The 17,891-nt window shown below is 38.3% G+C and overlaps 1 long non-coding RNA gene across 1 annotated transcript in view; it reads right to left on the bottom strand.

Annotated features, from left to right (window-relative positions):
• Positions 1-485: 485 nt before the first annotated feature.
• LOC119467607 overlaps positions 486-17,891 on the bottom strand; it is a 19,879-nt gene continuing 2,473 nt past the window's right edge. The window contains exon 2 of the long non-coding RNA XR_005196150.1: positions 486-654. This is a non-coding gene — a long non-coding RNA (uncharacterized LOC119467607). The remainder of the gene's footprint in view (positions 655-17,891) is intronic.

The following is a 17,891-nucleotide window of genomic DNA, read 5'->3' as shown; positions in this document are numbered from 1 at the left end:
TCACATGTACCCCAAAACCTAAAATGCAATAAAATAAATAAATGGGGAAAAAATTACCCGTATTTATTATTAAAAAAAATTCCTTTTTCTTTTCTAGTGGCTGATTCTTTTCTTTTATGTGGTTATTTTTCACTGACCACTTATTTATGAATGAAGATTAGAGTGATCAGGAGTAGTGAGCTTCCCTAACAATCTGGTTGGATTGTGTTTCATATTGTTTAGTGAGGCCCTTCCCTCATTTCCTTCCTTCCTTTCCCTTCCCTTCCTTCCTCTCCCCTCCTTTCTTCCCTTCTCTTCCCTTCCCTTCATGGGCTTTCTTAATCTGTTTGCATTGTGTTTAATACTCTTTGGTGAGACTGTTGCCTCCTTTCCGCCCCTTTTTATGAGAAAGGAGAGAAGGCTATGGTGAAAGATTCAGAAAATGGGAGTATTAGAATAGATGTGAAGCTGCTGTAAAAAAAGAACCTAAAAGTACCAGGTCTTAAATAATATACCAATTTATTTCTCTGTCAAGTAACAGTCTAGTGGTGAGTAGTCCAGGTTGGTGGGGCAGCTCTTCTGTCTTCAGTTAGTCATTTGAGGACATTGTTTCTTCTATTTTGTTGCTTCCTCAATCCTTATGGTTTTATCTTAATTGACGGAAGTTAGATCAAGCTAGAAGGAGAAAGTACAGTGATGAAGGGCAAGCAATTTCCTTTCATGCAAATGATATAGAAACTGCTGCAGACATCTCTTCCACTCACTTTCTTTCAGATGCCTCTTCCATTTCCATTGATGAGAACTAATCACATGACCAGTCTGGGAAATGGAAGCTAGAGCTGAATATCCATGTGCCTAGCTAAAATTCCTCTACTAGGGAAGAGGAGAAGAAAAGATCTCTGGTGACCACTGGCAGTCTGTCACACCAAGCTGATAAGAAACAAATCTCTTTAAAAGTATGTAAAACCAGGTCAATAATGTTTCTCTAAGAGCCCAAAGTCATCCATGTGGCTCATAAGCCAAAGGGTGGCTCTCTGAAGTCTGGTGCAGGAGAACAAATGGAACCTCTTTGTTACCACCATAAAAATTAATTGTTTTTTAAATTGTTGAAATAATTTTCTTTTCCCTTCATCCTCACGGATTCTATGTGAAAGTGCAGAATACTTTTTCTGATGTTCTAAAAGGTGGCAATCTAGGCCATTTATTTAAATACCCTAAATGAAGAAAGTCTATTCAGGAATATCCTCGAGTCCTAACTCTTGTTCTCTATCCAGAGCCTTCTTCAAGTGCTCCATTGTTTTCCTTCACAAAGGAAAATGGGGAAATTCTTCCCAAAGGTGCCAGGGACTCTTGGTTCTTTTCCTTATGCTGGAACTCCTTGGATAGCAAGGGAAAATTGAAAACTCTGAAATAAAGATGGGAATGTATTGGCTTATACAATGTAAGAGTTCAAGAATAGACAAGAGATACACCTTGATCCAGGGGTTCGAAACAGGTTATCAGGATATGCCTCCTAGTGCTACTTTTCTGAGTGTTGGATTACCCCTTTGACAAGCTTTCATTCGTGGAGGTCTCCAACATTTCAAGTTTTTGGTTTCACAGCTCCAATTCTATTTTATTTTATCATTATTTTTTGAGACAGGGTCTCACTCTGTTGCCCAGGCTAGACAGCAGTGGCATGATCATAGCTCACTGCAGCCTCAACCTCCCGGGCTCAAATGATCTTCCCACCTTAGCCTCCTGAATAGCTGGGACCACAGACACATGCCACCACACCTGGATATTTTTTTTTAAGTAGAGATGAGGTCTCACTGTGTTGCCCATGTTGGTCTTAAACTCCCAAGCTCGAGTAATCCTCCTGCCTCAGCCTCCCAAAGTGCTGGGATTATAGGTATGAGCCACTGCACCTGGCCTCACAGCCCCAATTCTAGCAGGAAAAGAGAATATACCACTTTCTCGTCAGCTTAAGTGAAAGTACCCAAGACCATTAGCATAGATCTTTGACTCTGATTAGATCACTGGTTCATCTTAGAACTGTTCAATTCCACTATCACATTGAATATTCTAAATAGTCAGTACCACATCATCTACATCATAGGCATACATAAAGAGCAAAAGGTTAACACCACACAAAGCAGTAGAAAGGAAAATCAAGGTACTGTTACCGAAGGGAGCTTGGATGGAAGGCAACAAAATAACAACAAATGTCCACCACTCATCCATTTGCCTATGGAGATGGCATATCTAAGGTAGTATTAGGATGACTCTTAAATACTTGCCTTTGAGTAAGGATGTTCTCTAATGCCCTTTATACTACTGAGTTTTTCTGAGTCTTCCTATTGCAGTATCTTATTCCAAGTGTTTTCTGTTACCATATCTTCATGTTCTCTCACTTTTATGGCAGGCATATGTCTTCCCACTAGGACCTACTGATCCTGAGTAATATCACAGTAATGACCATTTTGCAAAAGTCCTTGTAGTGTTGATTTTACAGGTCACTTTAATTTTTTTGTAACTTCATGCCACACTGTATTTCTCCTGCAGATGGATGTTTAAAAAAATTTTATGTCTCACTTTAAGAAAATGAGGGACAAGAAGATCAGAGCATCCATAGCAAAATAGTTTGTAAAGAATTTTAGGGAAGAAACCCTTTATTTGATAAACAGAATAATGGATCTCTTCAAGATTCTTTAAAGACTGGACCTACTGATAGGTAGTTGTATACTCTAAAATTTGGAATAGACAAGCCATTTGTTACAATAATAGCAAGGCTCTGTCCATGTTGGTGAGGACTAAGTGGGGAGCAGAGAATCTCGTTTTACCATTGTTCTTTTGAACAAGATAGATAGTTGAGACTCAGACAATGTGGTGTGTGGCAAGATGGCTAAGAAGATAGACTATGTCAAAATCCTAGTTCTGCCACTTACTGCCTACTTGATCTTAGGTAAGTTGCTTGATTTCAGCATTCCTTCGTTTATTCTTCTATAAAATGGAAATAATAACAGTATTCACTTCACAGAGTTATGATGCTTATAGAAGTTAGTATGTATAAAATGTTCAGAGCAGTATAAGAACATGAAAGTAATATAAGAGCCAGGTAAGTACATAGTAGTAATTTTGTAGTGATTACTATTTTTTTCATGAAAATCATACATAAATATTCAATGATCAAAGTGAAAGAAGTGGTCAAGTGAAGTGTAATCTCAATCTCATGCCTGTAATCTCAACACTTAGGGAGGCTGAGGTAGGAGGATTGCTTGAGGCCAGGAATTTGAGGCCAGGAGTTCCCTTGACAACATGGAATNATTTTCTAATTTATAACTTGAGTTTGACTATTTTTATCTTCCTTTCCTATGGCAGTTCACTTAAAATGACAGTAACAACAACAATAAAATTAAAGTAAAAAGTTTAAAGTGAGAGAAATATGCAGTAGCAAGTTCCTTGAAGAAACAACCAAAGCACAAAACCCAAATTTTCTTTTTATGAATTCTGCCTAAATTATCCACTTCTAAGTAAGAAGGTGGAAGTAGCATACTAATGGAAAAATAGGCTAATGAGCCTACCCTGGTTTCACATTCAAGAGATGGAATAATTTATGGGAAAGCTCTCAAAGCTTCTAAATGCTGCAATCAAATCACTCTATGGAGAAAGCTACAAAATCACATTCCAAACAATGAAGACATCAGTTTCTTAATGGAACAGTTCCAACCATCTGGCATTCATATGTTGTTCGTAGCAGTAGTTATTGCACAGACATAATGACCCAGTTCCACCTCTAGGCAAGAAGCTTTCATGAAAGGTTTACCCTGGCCACTTGTGGGGGGTTAATATGACCAGAAGAGTTTTTTTTTTCTTTTTCAACTGTTCTATTGTTAACGTTTCAAATTCAGAACTTTTCCCAGCAAAACAAGAAAAGAAGGAGCTTCAAATATATTTATAGAGTGCAAGAAAGTGAGCAGAAGGAGATTTCAATGTTTTAGAAAGAAATTTTTCTTCAATGCAATTTAAAAAAAAAAGTGCCTTGTTACACAGGCTGGATTCAGTCTTAATGATAATCAGTTATTACTACTAAACAGGTTTAAATAAAATTTTGGATGCTTTTTTAAAACTGCACTTTAAAAATGAACTTTGAATAAAACTCGCAACACAAGGAGCAAAAACATTTCATTTTCCTTTGGATGCACTGCCAATTTTGTTAGCATAGTATCTTTTCCATTTACAATGGAACTTCACCTATAGTCTAAGATTCAATTGTTCATTTAAAATTAATTAATTCAAAAAGTATTTACTGTGCAATTAGAAAGTGCTAGATGCTGAGGTAGGTATATTTAATGGAGTATAAAAAAGCAGATTTAAAGAAATTGGATCAGGCAGTTTGTGAAAAGGGTAGGTTGATACAAAATGTTAAGAGAATGAGAGATTTTTTTTTAAAAAAGATAACCAGATAAGATGAAAAAGAAGATGGAAGACAAAAGGGAGACATGCAAGAAAAATTAGCATGCATTCTAAATAAAATCTACATTGGAGTAATTAAATAGAAAAATGTTCTGGATAATAGTATAGATTTTACAGTTTATAAGCTCTCCTAGGAAGCAGTGGGGAAAGGCAAAGAGAAATGACAAGTGAATGACTGAATGGAGAACAGAGACCTCAGAGCCAATATATGCACATGGCTGTTCTGGAAGGATACTGAAATGAACAAAAGCAACAATTAAATATGTGGTAGAAGAAAACTTTCCTGAGCCTCTCTTATGAAGGTTTACATACTTATTTATAATCCTATTACACAAAGACCTATTTGTGTAGAGTTGAAGGATATTCTTGGTTACAACATAGTTTGTTTGTTTTTTTTTTTTTTTTTTTTTTAGAGAATAAAACATTTAAAGATGGGCAGAGACTAAAATATAGATCACTGCTAAGTTCATTTGGGCTACTGTAATAAAATATACTAAACTGGGTAGTTTTTAAATATATTTAAAACAGTTCTGGAGGTTGGGAGGTTCAAGATCAAGGCACCAGCAGATTTGGTGTCTGGTGAGGGCCCATTTTCTGGTTCACAGATGTCACCTTCTTGCTATGTCTTCACATGTGAAAGGGATCAGGGCAGCTCTTTAAGGCCCCTTTGCTAAAGGCACTAATCCCATTCATAAGAACAGAGACCTCATGACTTAATCATCTCTCAAAGGCTCTACCTTCTGACATCATCACCCTGGTGATTAGCATTCAACATATAAATTTGTGGGGGACGCAAATATTCAGACCATAGCAACCACCCAGGAAGCCTTGTTGAAAAATGCAAAGATTAGCCCAAGCAACTGAGTTGTATACCAAGTTGAGAGCATTTAAAAAATATTATTAAGGGTGGGGTGCAGCTGTTCATGCCTGTGATTCTAGTGCTTTGGGAGGCCCAGGAGGAAGAAAGGCTTCAAGGCAGGAGTTTAAGACCAGCTTCAGCAATGTAGTAAGACTCCATCTCTACAAAGAATTAAAAAGTAAATTAAGCCAGGTGTGGTGGCACATGCCTGTAGTTCTATCTACTCAGGAGACTGAGATGGAAGGATTGCTTGAGTCTAGGAGTTCGAGGTTACAGTAAGCGATGATTGTGCTACTGCACTCCAGCTAGTGTAACAGAGTGAGACCCTGTCCCAATAAATAAACAATAAAAATAACTATGAAAAAGAAAGAAATACTAAACTGAGCACTCAGCACCAGAAAGGAAAGAGGATAACAACATAAACCCAAAGAAGTCAGTAGTTAAACCTAAGGATTTGATTCTAAGAAAAACAGTTAAATGAAGAGCATTGATAAATACATCCTGGATCTGATTTTTTTTTTTTTTTTGGTGAAGAATTTAAAAATGACCTGTGGCAAAGAAAATTTTTTTTGAATGTATCTACAGTACTAGGGTAAACAAAGTACAGTAAGCAAATACCCTAACAATTTCAGTTCAGACAATTTGAAATCTCAACAAAAAGATTATTAAATGAAAATTATTTAAAGATAGTAAGATAAATAGGATAGTAGCTATGGAAAAGACTTATAGGTTGAGCTCTCGGGAAGTAGATGGGGCACACTTAGGAGTGCAAAGGTTCAATGGGGAGTAACATCTGTGAATGGAAAAGGTAAAGACGCAGGATAGGGCAGGGGATGCCATCAGGTCATGACGCAGACCCTACGAAGTCTTTGCTATCCCTATGTGGATCTTGGGAGCAAAGATGGCCCATTAGAGAAGCTTCTTATTGACCTCTTGCCCAGTCATTGGGCATGGTACACCATGAGAAGAACATAATCTCAGCTATCACCTCTTTGCTCACTCATTGGCTGAAAGGATGCCCCAAGAGGAACATGACCCCACTTCAGAAGCGACACAGGCCCCTGAAGGTGCTAAATGCCATAAGTTAGCTAACTATACTCTTTGTGGCTGGTAAGTGAGTTTTCTTGAAAGGGATCTGAATGGTGGATTTCCATGTCTTGTATAGTCCATCCCTTGCTCTGAGTGGATCTATTTCTCCAAACTTGTAGAGGTAGCAACACCTCCAAGTGTCTGATGGGTCTCTTTTCCTGAGGAAAAACTTAGAAGAAGAAGGCTAGCAGGATGAATGAAGGCTCATCACAATAGTTGGTCTCAGGACCACAAATAGTGGTCACTCTCTTCCTCCCTTATTATACATGTGAATTCCCCAAACCCTCAGTGAATATCTCTGCCAGTCTTGGTAACGTATCTCATGGTGCGACCCAAATCCTCATACCTCACAGGTCTGTGCTTTTGGAACTGTATTTTTTAGTTGTGATATTTGTCCATTCATAACCATAGTTGGACAAGGGAGTACCAAGAGACGCCCAAGTGGATCCTGTGAGTTTCATACATCTTCCTTCCTGTCCCTATTTAACTACAGCAGCCCTGTCTCCTCCTGCTAAGTATCATTATTCCTGAAAGGATGGTGATTGCATGTGTTGTCTGCTGATTTCTAGGCATAAGGACCCCAATTTCCCCAGGCAACAACCATGGCTTGTAGTTCAATGGAAACTTTCAAAAGTGCAGAACCTCTAACCCTGAAGAGCCCAAAGTTGTGTGAAGAGGAGCACAAAGTACCACAGGCAGTTACTGACAGTGATGGTAAGGGGTCACTTCTGCTTCCATCTTCTTGGTCTAGGGACTCATGTATTTTTCCTACTAGTGGCAAAGCACTGCATAAACATCCCTGATCCAATGCATATACTGCATCCTCAAAAATAGTTCCGTATTCTCACAGGTTACTGTCCCAAGTTGGTACCTTAGCTGTGTCTTCATTGAAACATTCCATCACTTAGTAGGAAACTTCTAGATGGTGCAGTATGTGATAAGACCACCTGCACCTTCTTCATTGTAAATTAAATGCCCAGGTCGAATGTTGCATGGTATTCCATGCCTGTGGATTCAGGCATTCCATAAGCCCTGGATAGTGATACTGGCTGAGGCTCCGAGGGCAGGAAAGGAAATGACGTTTCCAGACTAGGTGTCTACTCCTAAGGAAATGAACTATTAATTCTTCCAGATAGAAGAGGCCCAACCTTGCAATCTTGCTTCCAAGTTGCTAGTTGGTCTCATCAAGGAATCTAGGGGCTGAGCTAGTCTCTGTTGTTGGCAGTTTGAACATTCAGAAGTAGCACGAGCTAATTCAGCTTTGGTAAGTGAAAGTCCATGCTTTTGAGCCCATGCAGGCTCCCTCTCTGCCATGGTAGCCACTTCATTCATTTGTTCATTGTGTTAGCACTGGTAGTGCTGCTAACAAAGTCTGGCTCAGTGTTCCTGCTTGAGAAGATAAGCAGCAATTCTACCTCTTCCTTCTCCTTTGCCCATTGGAAGAATTATAGAAGGGGGGGCCAGGCATGGTGGCTCCCACCTGTAATCCCAGGACTGTGGGAGGCTGAGGTAGGTGATCACTTGAGGCCAGGAGTTCGAGACTAGCCTGGCCAATATGGTGAAACCCTGTCTCTACTAAAAACACAAAAATTATCCAGATGTGGTGGCACGCATCTATAGTCCTAGCTACTCGAGAGGCTGAGGCAGAGGAATCACTTGAACCTGGGAGGCAGAGGTTGTAGAGAACCTTGATTGTGCCACTGCACTCCAGCCTAGGCAATGGAGTGAGACTCTGTCTTAAAAAACAAAATCATGGAAGGGGAGGATCATGATCATTCAAGTTCATCTTGGAATTGATTATGGTACTCAACACAATTGCCAAAACTTGTCCCTAATGGTCAGAACCATGATCTCTCAATCTAAATTCCACAAGTCGGCACAGATCCCTCTCTGGGAAGAAGTCCAGTTATTTCTATTGTTAATCTTTCAGAAGACTAAAGTCTCAGAAAAAGGTTTTAAAGACAACCTTCATACTCCTTCCTTTTTAGATATTTTCTTAGAAATTGGAGATAAATTATCCTCACCAGCAAATCCTAGTAAGGTTCAAGAGCTATCACTTTCTTTCTTCTGATCATACCACATCTTCCCAGGGGTTTTAAAGTGTCCTCTGTTACTGCTTCAAACTCATTCCAGTCCCTTGGTATTCTGCAAATTAGCAGTGACTTCTGCAAGGTCACTTCTTGTCTGCTTAGTAATCTTCTCCACATCATGGCTATGTCTTATACCTAAGTAATTCTTACTCTGGGATTGGTAATCTTTCCATGGTACAGACATGAGGTGTGCAAGCGTTCCTGGCAATCATGGATGAGGACTCCACACTTAGTGGGTATTGTAGGCTGAAACAAGTCCCTCTCTAAATTCCTATCTTGAAGTTCTAAACCCCAGTACCTTAGAATGTGTCTGTGTTTGGAGATAGGTCCTTAAAACAGTAATTAAACTAAATGAGGTGGTATGGATGGGTCCTAATTCAATAGGGCTCATATCTTTATAAGAAGAGTAGATTAGGACATAGATACACACAGACCTAGGGTAAGTGAAGAGAAGATACAAAGAGAAACCAAGCCAAGGAGAGTGGCCTGAGAAGAAACATCCCTGCCAACACTGTGATCTTGGACTGCCAGACTCCAGAACTTTGAGCAAATAAATTTCTGTTGCTTAAGCCAGCCAGTCTGTGATATTTTGTTATAGTAGCCTTATCAAACAAATACAGTGGTTTATTCCTTTTCTTTTTTTTCTTTATTTAAATTATTTTTAAAAATAGAAACAGGATCTCTCTATGTTGCCCAGGCCAGTCTTGAACTCCTGGGCTCAAGCAATCCTCCTGCCTTGGCCTCCCAAAGTGCTAGGATTACAGGTATGAACCACTGAGCCTGGCTAATACAGTAGATTTGAATCACCATCAATACACTTACATACACAAGAATACTTTTCTTTATTTCGGATTCAATTCCTGCTCTGGTACCCTTATTCTTCAGAGTTAGTGGGAAAACAGGAGCTCAGCTCTTGTAGAGTTTTCTTCTATTCTTAGGGAATAGTTACACATACCTACCCAGGTCAATCAGCATTCCAGGGTTTTCTGTAGTTGCAATGTGTTGGAAAAGGTCCAATTAATTTTGGTCCTTGAAGTTTAACTTTGATACTTCATTTGCCCAAGTCCACTGCCACTGTGCCATTCACAGGCCATGAGCATCTGCGACTAAGCCATTCTAGGGCCCATCTACCTGAGAATTCCCATCCCTTGAAGTCTTTTATTCTCCAGGATCTTGCTGTCTCCCTAGCCTCACTGCTAGGAAGCAGGGCAGATGAGCTCTCTGCTCTCAGGATACACAGACCTCTGTCTATCACTCTTTCACTTGTAGAGTATCTGTTTCCAGTCTGGGGAACTAAGGTCTATTCATACCACTCTTTAAATCCCTTTCTCCTAATCTTTCCATAAAGATTTTTGGCTCTTCTGTTTTTGGTCCTGTCATGTACTTTCCTGAGCAATAAGCACAGAGCATATTCCTATTCAACAATGAGAGAGGGGAAAATGGAAATATAAGGAGGAGACAACATGGAATGAGAATCTCAAAATAGAGTCCTGTCAATTAATTTTTCTATCCCACTACAGACAGAAGAGACTATACACACTGATTATCAAAGTATATCTTATGGTTACATAGAATTAGGATGCTATCTATGGGAAACCACAGGCTTTATGAATAGGAGTAAACTATTAACTTGTTTCTTATAATTTGTCTTAGGACATGTTTATAGTGCGTCTTGGTTTTACTTAGGAGTATAATCACTTTTTGCTGTTAGGTGTTAACATGATTCCATAATTGTTTGTTTTATAAATATTATTGTATGGATCTACCCCAATAATTTCATTTGCTTTTTATTTATTTGAGACAGAGTCTTGCCTGCTCTGTCACTCAGGCTGGAGTACACTGGTGTGATTTTGGCCCACTGCAACCTCCACCTCCTGTGCTCAAGTGATGCTGCCTCAGCCTCCTGAATAGCTGGGACTATAGAAGCATGCCACCACACCCAGCTAACATTTTGTATTTTTAGTAGAAGCAGCAGTTAACTATGTTGGCCAGGCTGGTCTTGAACTCTTGACTTAAATTGATTCACCTGCCTTCACTTTTCAAAGTGCTGGGATTACAGGCATGAGCCACCTCAACTTGCCTCATTTGCATTTAAAATATGTTATTGAGGTATAATTTAAAACAGTAAACTCTACTAATCTTAAACGTTCAGTGCAACATCCTGCACTTTGCTTTGTGGTGGTTACGCGTGCCCACATTTCCCTAACTGCAGTTTTCTTGTGTGCCTTTTCAGTCAATTCCCACCCTAAAGGCAATCATTGCTCTGTTTCTATCATCATAGATTAGTTTTTTCATTCTAGAGCTTTATAAACATGAAATCATGTAGTATGCACTGTTTTGCATCTTTTTTTTTGCTCAGCATGTTTTGAGATTCACCCATGTTGTGCATATCAGTAGTTTGTTCCTGGTATTGCAAACTAGTCTTCCATTTGTGTCCTTAAAAAAAGAAAATCATTGGAATGTACTCTGTCTCTGTATCTGGCAGAGTATATGTTGGCCTCTAAGAAATGCAGGGGTTTGGCAGAGCCATTCAATTAAATGTAATCAGTGCCTAATCAAGCAGAGTTTCTGCAAAGGTGTAACATCTCTAACTTGTCCACTTACAGTGAGTGCTCACTCCAGGGGCAATACATTTGAGTCTCTCCTTTTCTCTGATCTATCCACGATCTAGGCTACAGGGTGTCATTGAACCCCTGAGATTATATTCAAAAGGTGTGTGAATATATGCATTAGTTAAGCTAAGGTAAGATTCTTAGAAAATTAAATGGATCAAAGAAATTTCTTTTTCACACAAGAATCCATCGTGGGTATTCATGTTAGCAGAGAGGTGCTACTTCACATGGATGCTTAGGTGTCAGGACTATGGCTGCCGATTATCTTCAACTCATGGCTTCCAAAGTTAGTGTGGTTATCACCATCTTAGCCAGAAGGGACAAACAGCACGGAGGAGCACATGTGTGAAGATTTTATAGGTAGTCTCAGAATTGGCAGAAGTCACATATGCTCACATTTTACTGGAGAGAACTGTTACATGTCCTCAACTATTCGCAAAAGAAGCTGATGTCCAAGAGGGCAAGAGTGGATATTGTCACTAGTGGCCTCTCCTACAATATGTATATTCTACATGTATCTATAGCTTTGATTAGGTTCTCAAAGGGATGGGTCTATGCCCAGAAATGTTTCAGAGCCTGATGTAAGGGCACATGAGCACTGCTGCTTCCACCTTGCCCTAGAAGGTATACTGGGCCATCAAGGCAAAATGACATAAAATACTTACCATAACATAGGAAAACCCTATTTCCCGCTGTTACGCAGGATGGCATAATACTGTTCATATTCCCTGGCATACTCATTGCAGATCTTGAGGCTGACATCCTATGAACTACTAGATCTCACTAAAATCCAGCATATTAGAACAAGTCATATTTTATTTGAAAGAGGAGCAATCTTATGTGGTTTGTGTTTTTGTGTCTTTTGTAAGAGATTCTTTTCTACTCTGAAGTGATGAAGATATTTTACAAATCTGGAATTTTCACTTTGCAAATTTAGTGAATTAAATTAATGTAATTAATGAATTAAAAACCTTTTTAAAAAATAGTGTGACATAGGGATCTGATGTTTTTTCCTCTAGGTAAAGTGCAAATTATCTTAGCATCATTTATTAAGCAACACTTTTTTTTAAAATTTTTTTAGCTTTTAAGTTCAGGGGTACATGTGCAGATTTGTTACATAGGTAAAGTTTTGTCATGGGGGTTTGCTGGACAGATGATTTCATTACCCAGGTATTAAGCCTAGTACCCATTAGTTATTTTTCCTGATCCTCTCCCTCCTCCCACCCTCCACCCTCCAAGAGGCCCCAATGTGTGTTGTTCCCCTCTATATGTCCATATGTTCTCATTATTTAGCTCTCATTTAGAAGTGAGAATATGTGGTGTTTGGTTTTCTATTCCTGCATTAGTTTGCTAAGGATAATGGCCTCCAGTTCCATCCATGTCCCTGCAAAGGACATGATCTCATTCCTTGTTATGGCTGCATAGTATTCTATGGCATAAATGTACCACATTTTCTCTATCCACATTTTATTTAGTCCATCGGTCACTGATAATTATTTAGGTTGATTCCATGTCTTTGCTATTGTGAATAGTGCTTCAGTGAACAAACATGTGCATGTATCCTTATAATAGAATTATTTATATATTCCTTTGGGTATATACCCAGTAATGTGACTGTTGGGTTGAACAGTATTTCTGTTTTTAGGTCTTTGAGAACTTACCACCCTGTCTTCCAGAATGGTAAAACTAATTTACACTCCCACAAACAGTGTATAAGCTGTTTTTTTCCTCCACAACATCACCAGCATCTGTTACTTTTTGACTTTTTAATAATGACCATTCTGACTGGTGTGAGATGGTATCTCATTGTGGTTTTGATTTGCATTTTTCCAGTGATCAGTGATATTGAGCTTTTTTTCATATGATTATTGGCCGCACATATGCCTTCCTTTGAAAAGTGTTTGTGTCCTTAGCCCACTTTTTAATGGGGCTGTTTTTTTCTTGTAAATTTGTTTAATTTCTTTATAGAGGCTGGATATTAGACCTTTGTCAGATGCAAAGTTTGCAAAAATTTTCTCCCATTCAGTAGGTTGTTTACTGTGTTGATAGTTTCATTTGCTGTGCAGAAACTCTTTAGTTTAATTAGAGCCCATTTGTCAATTTTTGCTCTTGGTGTCTTCATCATGAAATCCTTGCCTGTGTCTATGTCCTGAATGATACTGCCTATGCTGTCTTCCAGGGTTTTTATAGTTTGGGGTACATTTAAGTCTTTAATCCATTTCAAGTTAATTTTTGTATATAGTGTAAGGAAAGGGTCCAGTTTCAATCCTCTGCATATGGCTAGCCAGTTATCACAGCACCATTTATTGAATAAGGAATCATTTCCCCATTGCTTGTTTTTGCTAGGTTATTCAAAGATTAGATAGTTGTAGGTGTGTAGTCTTATTTCTGGTTCTCTATTCTGTTCCATTGGTCTGTGTGTCTGTTTTTGTACCTGTACCATGCTGTTTTGGTTACTGTAGCCCTACAGTATAGTTGGAAGTTGAGTAGGTAATGCCTTCAGCTTGCAGTGGTGTGATCTTGGCTCACTGCAACCTCCACCTCCTGGATTCAAGCGATTCTCCTGCCTCGCTGGGACTACAGGCGCATGCCACCACACTGGCTAATTTTTTTTGTATTTTTAATAGAGACTGGGTTTCATCATTTTAGCCAGGATGGTCTCGAGCTCTTGACCTTATGATCTGCCTGCTTCAGTGTCCCAAAGTGCTGGGATTACAGGCGTGAGCCACTGTGCCCAGCTAGCTTTGTTCTTTTAAGGAAATCATCTTTGATGTATGAATTTGCATGGACTCAGACATGTACATGTAGTTGTTTCTGAATTCTCTTTCACTACATGGCCATCTTTACATTAATGGTATCAACTCAATGTGCTTATTATACATATTGTGAAAGCACATTGAACTTGGTTTAATAATATTATATGTAGAGTTTATCATTTTTTATTCCTTAGTAGATTGATCCAGTATTTTCTTTTCTATGGCATTGTCAGGTTTTGGTATCAAGATTTTATTAGCTCATAATGGAGCTAATTTTTCTTTTTCTATGCGTTGCAACCATTTGAACAGAGGTTATTTGTCTGAAGATTTAGTAAGTCTTGCTAACCAAAACTTTGAACTTTTTTGCATATTTATTTAGAAATAAGAGTTTAAATTATTTAATGGTTTTAAATACATTAGTGTAATTTTTGAATTAATACAATTTTGTAATTTATTATAAAGTATTTCAGCTCTGTAATTTTGCTGCTTTTCGAGTTCTAAAAGTACTGAGCTTTGTATTATTTAAAAATTTTGCACATAAAGTAAAATTTTCTTGATATTTTTAGCATACATTTAAATGTACTGCAATTAAAATCACACAAAATGTAACTACACTGTTTTGCTAAATTATATCACAGAGTTTGCATGAGTTTAAATCTACATTGCAACTATCATTATTTAAAGGAAATCTTTGTCCACAAAGGAAAATATAAAATCATGTATTAATTTTCATTTTTTATTGACTTAAAAATTAATTTATTGAAGGAAGTCTTTCGGCCATGTTTTTTAAGTCATACTATTCTTAGTATTTTAAAAATTCTACTAAAACTATAATTAGAATCTCCATATTCATAGCCTCCTTTGTTTCTTTTCTCTTTTTTCATTGTCAGTTTTACTAGAAATTTATCTATTTGACTATTGTTCTAGAGAACCAGGTTTTGTTTTGTTGACTGTTTCTATGATTTCTTTGTGTCCAGATCCATTTTTAGCTTTATAGTTGTATGTATAACACACATATATTTTTTTCCTTTTCCTTTTCTCTTTTCACTCTGTTTTAGATCTAAGCCTTTTTTACTTCAGATGAGGGAGACTACAGAGAAGGAATTTGCTAGCCTTGACCTACTTCTGACATTACCAAGATTATTCATGCAGATATATGTGATAAGAAAAAGGTAAACACAGAGTTACTCTGTTTGGGGCTTTCATTGCAGCCTAGTCCTTGCAGGAGGCTGCTTCATGCAAACCCAACTTCTCTCCATCTTGGAGTCTCCTTATGCTACCTGTACTTTGAAGAGTGTTTTTATTATTATTATTATTTTTTTACTAAATTGTGCTGCCCCACCCACCTTTGCCACTGGCATTTTAAAATAGAAAGGTTTCCTAAGGAGAATTTTTTTTTTTTTCACTAGCCAAGGGGAAAAACAAGGAGAGGCACAAATACCTGATTTCAAGAAGGAAGAAACCTATGCCTGGAGGCCTCTGAATAACTTTCCCCAGCAGGCTGAGTTCTCCCAGGGTATTGTTTCACCAAAATACAGTCTTTGAATGGGTCTCTACCTTAATAGACTGGAGGGAAAGTTTCCAACAGATCGTTTTGCTGATAGCTTTGATTACTCAGAAAATTTCAAAAGCTTTTTGCCAGAGGGGAGCGAACATAGGGAGGAAGAGAGAACTCTTCCATGAGTGTGCCATGACTGGGGAACCCTTTTGAACAAATAATAGTGCCAAAGGCAGTGACAGCCAATTTTTCCCTCCTTAAATGCTTCTCAAATTATAGTCCTTGGATCACTAGCTAATATAGATAATCTAACAAGGTCTATGTTGTCTCTCAAGATATTAATATAAAATCTGAACTTGAAATACTCATCAAAATGTTTCATTTTGCTGAACGTTTTCTTTTTTAAGACAGAGTCTTGCTCTGTTGCCAAGGCTGGAGTGCAGTGGTGCAATCTTGGCTCACTGCAACCTCTACCTCCTGAGTTCAAGAGAGATTCTCATGCCTCAGCCTCCCGAGTAGCTGGGACTACAGGTGCACCACGATGCCGGCTATTTTTTGTATTTTTAGTAGAGACAGGGTTTTAGTAGAGACAGACATGTTGGTCAAGCTGGTCTCGAGCTCTTGGCCTCAAGTGATCTGCCTACCTCTCGGCCTCCCAAAGTGCTGGGATTACAAGCATGAGCCATAGTGCCCGGCTTCATTTTGCTGAATATATATATATATATATATATATATATATATATATAAATTTAAAAATTTTAAAATCTTTTAAGAGACAGGGTCTGGCTCTGTTGCTCAGGCTGGAGTGCAATGGCACAATCACAGCCCACTGCAGCTTTGAATTCCTGGGCTCAAGTGATCCTCTCACCTCAGCCTCCCAAAGTGCTGGGATTACAAGCATGAGCCACTGTGGCTGAGTATTTTTTGTTATGTTTGACAGTACCAGCTGTCTTTGGGTCTTCACCTCTGCTGAAGTCATTTGAAGAAACAAATCTAAAGAAACATTGCTTGGCAGAGGGTAGGAGAGAAAGGTTAGGACAGAAAGCATCAGGATGATGCTCCAAGAAAGGGACTGTCAGAACAACAAGAGGCCTACAGACAGGAGAAAACATTCAAGAAAATATATCAAGGTATTCTTTGTTCCTGCTGAAACATCATTAATGTTAGTGTTTTCAGAAGCCCACTCAAATATATTATTTCACTTTGATAAAAGACAACTTGGAACCATATGAAATAGACTGCACTGCTACTATCATTCCATTTTACAGATGAGAAAAGTAGCTCATTTGGAACATAATGAACTAGCTCTTATGGGTTAATCTATGTGCTGAGCTGAATTCTGTATTGTATTTCATTTTCTCTGTCCTTTTCCACTGGATGTACAAAGCTACATTTAATTTGAAAGTTATTGATCTAAAGCTGGCTGCAGAAGCTGTCTCATTCAGACAGTTCCACGCTTGTCAGGAAGACAGGTCTGTCCAGGCAGACCTTTTATTTTGTTCTTTATTTCATTTTAGGCCATGGCAGACCAAATAAGGAGGAAATGAAGTGTTTTATAGCAAATAATTTACTTTTGAATACACATGTCTTGTATGGACAGGCCTCCCAATTTGATGTTAGAAGGGACCACAGAGTAGTTAAGATAGTTAATATGTAGTCAAAACAGAAGCAACTGTATTTCTTAAGAAGGTAAGAGATGAAATGAATATATTAAAAATATTCAAGTTGAGTGGTAGGTAAGAAACTCCTTTTATTCTACCTTTGATTTATGGGGAAAGGCCTAACATGGAAATAATTAATTTAAAAATGTTCTTTATATTAGATATAGAAATATTGGTGTTGAGAAATCTGACAGAGTGTATAGGAAGAAAGAGACAGGAAAATTAGCTAATAAGTAATTTTTCTGAACTGAGTAGAGTTATGGTTAAAAGTATATGGAAACCTCTTTCAAGTATATTCTTTTTGTACCAATATACACTTTTTATGATACTTAGATTTTATAGTGGACATTTGCCTATGCATCCCAATATAATATTTCTTATAGTTTGAGATCAACTCCTATCATTTGTGATATAAGTGGGTGGCTGATATTCATGGGTGTATGTATTTATATGCATTTCTGCATGCTGTACATGAACATAGTAGCATTGTGCATGAACATATTAGCACTGTGCATGTGCTAAAATTTCAATTTTTTCACATGGTAGGTTATTATAAAATAAATCATACATTGGTAGGGAAGGTATAGAAAGCAAAGTTATTTAAAGTCGAATTTTAAAAAGGATTCAAATGTGCCTGGGTGCTGTGGCTCACACCTGTAATCCCAGCACTTTGGGAGGCCGAGGCAGGCGGATCACCTGAGGTAGAGAGTTCCAGACCAGCCTAACCAACATGGAGAAACCCTGTCTCTACTAAAAATACACAATTAGCCGGGCGTGGTGGCACGTGCCTGTAATTCCAGCTACTCGGGGGGCTGAGGCAGGAGAATTACTTAAAGCCAGGAGGAGGAGGTTGTGGTGAGCCGAGATCGTGCCATTGCACTCCAGCCTGAGC

This window comes from Cebus imitator, unplaced genomic scaffold, assembly GCF_001604975.1.
Source record: "Cebus imitator isolate Cc_AM_T3 unplaced genomic scaffold, Cebus_imitator-1.0 Scaffold310, whole genome shotgun sequence".
Taxonomy (NCBI): Eukaryota; Metazoa; Chordata; class Mammalia; order Primates; family Cebidae; genus Cebus; species Cebus imitator.
Note: the sequence above shows the minus strand (reverse complement) of the source record. Positions and strands in the feature narration are given on the sequence as shown.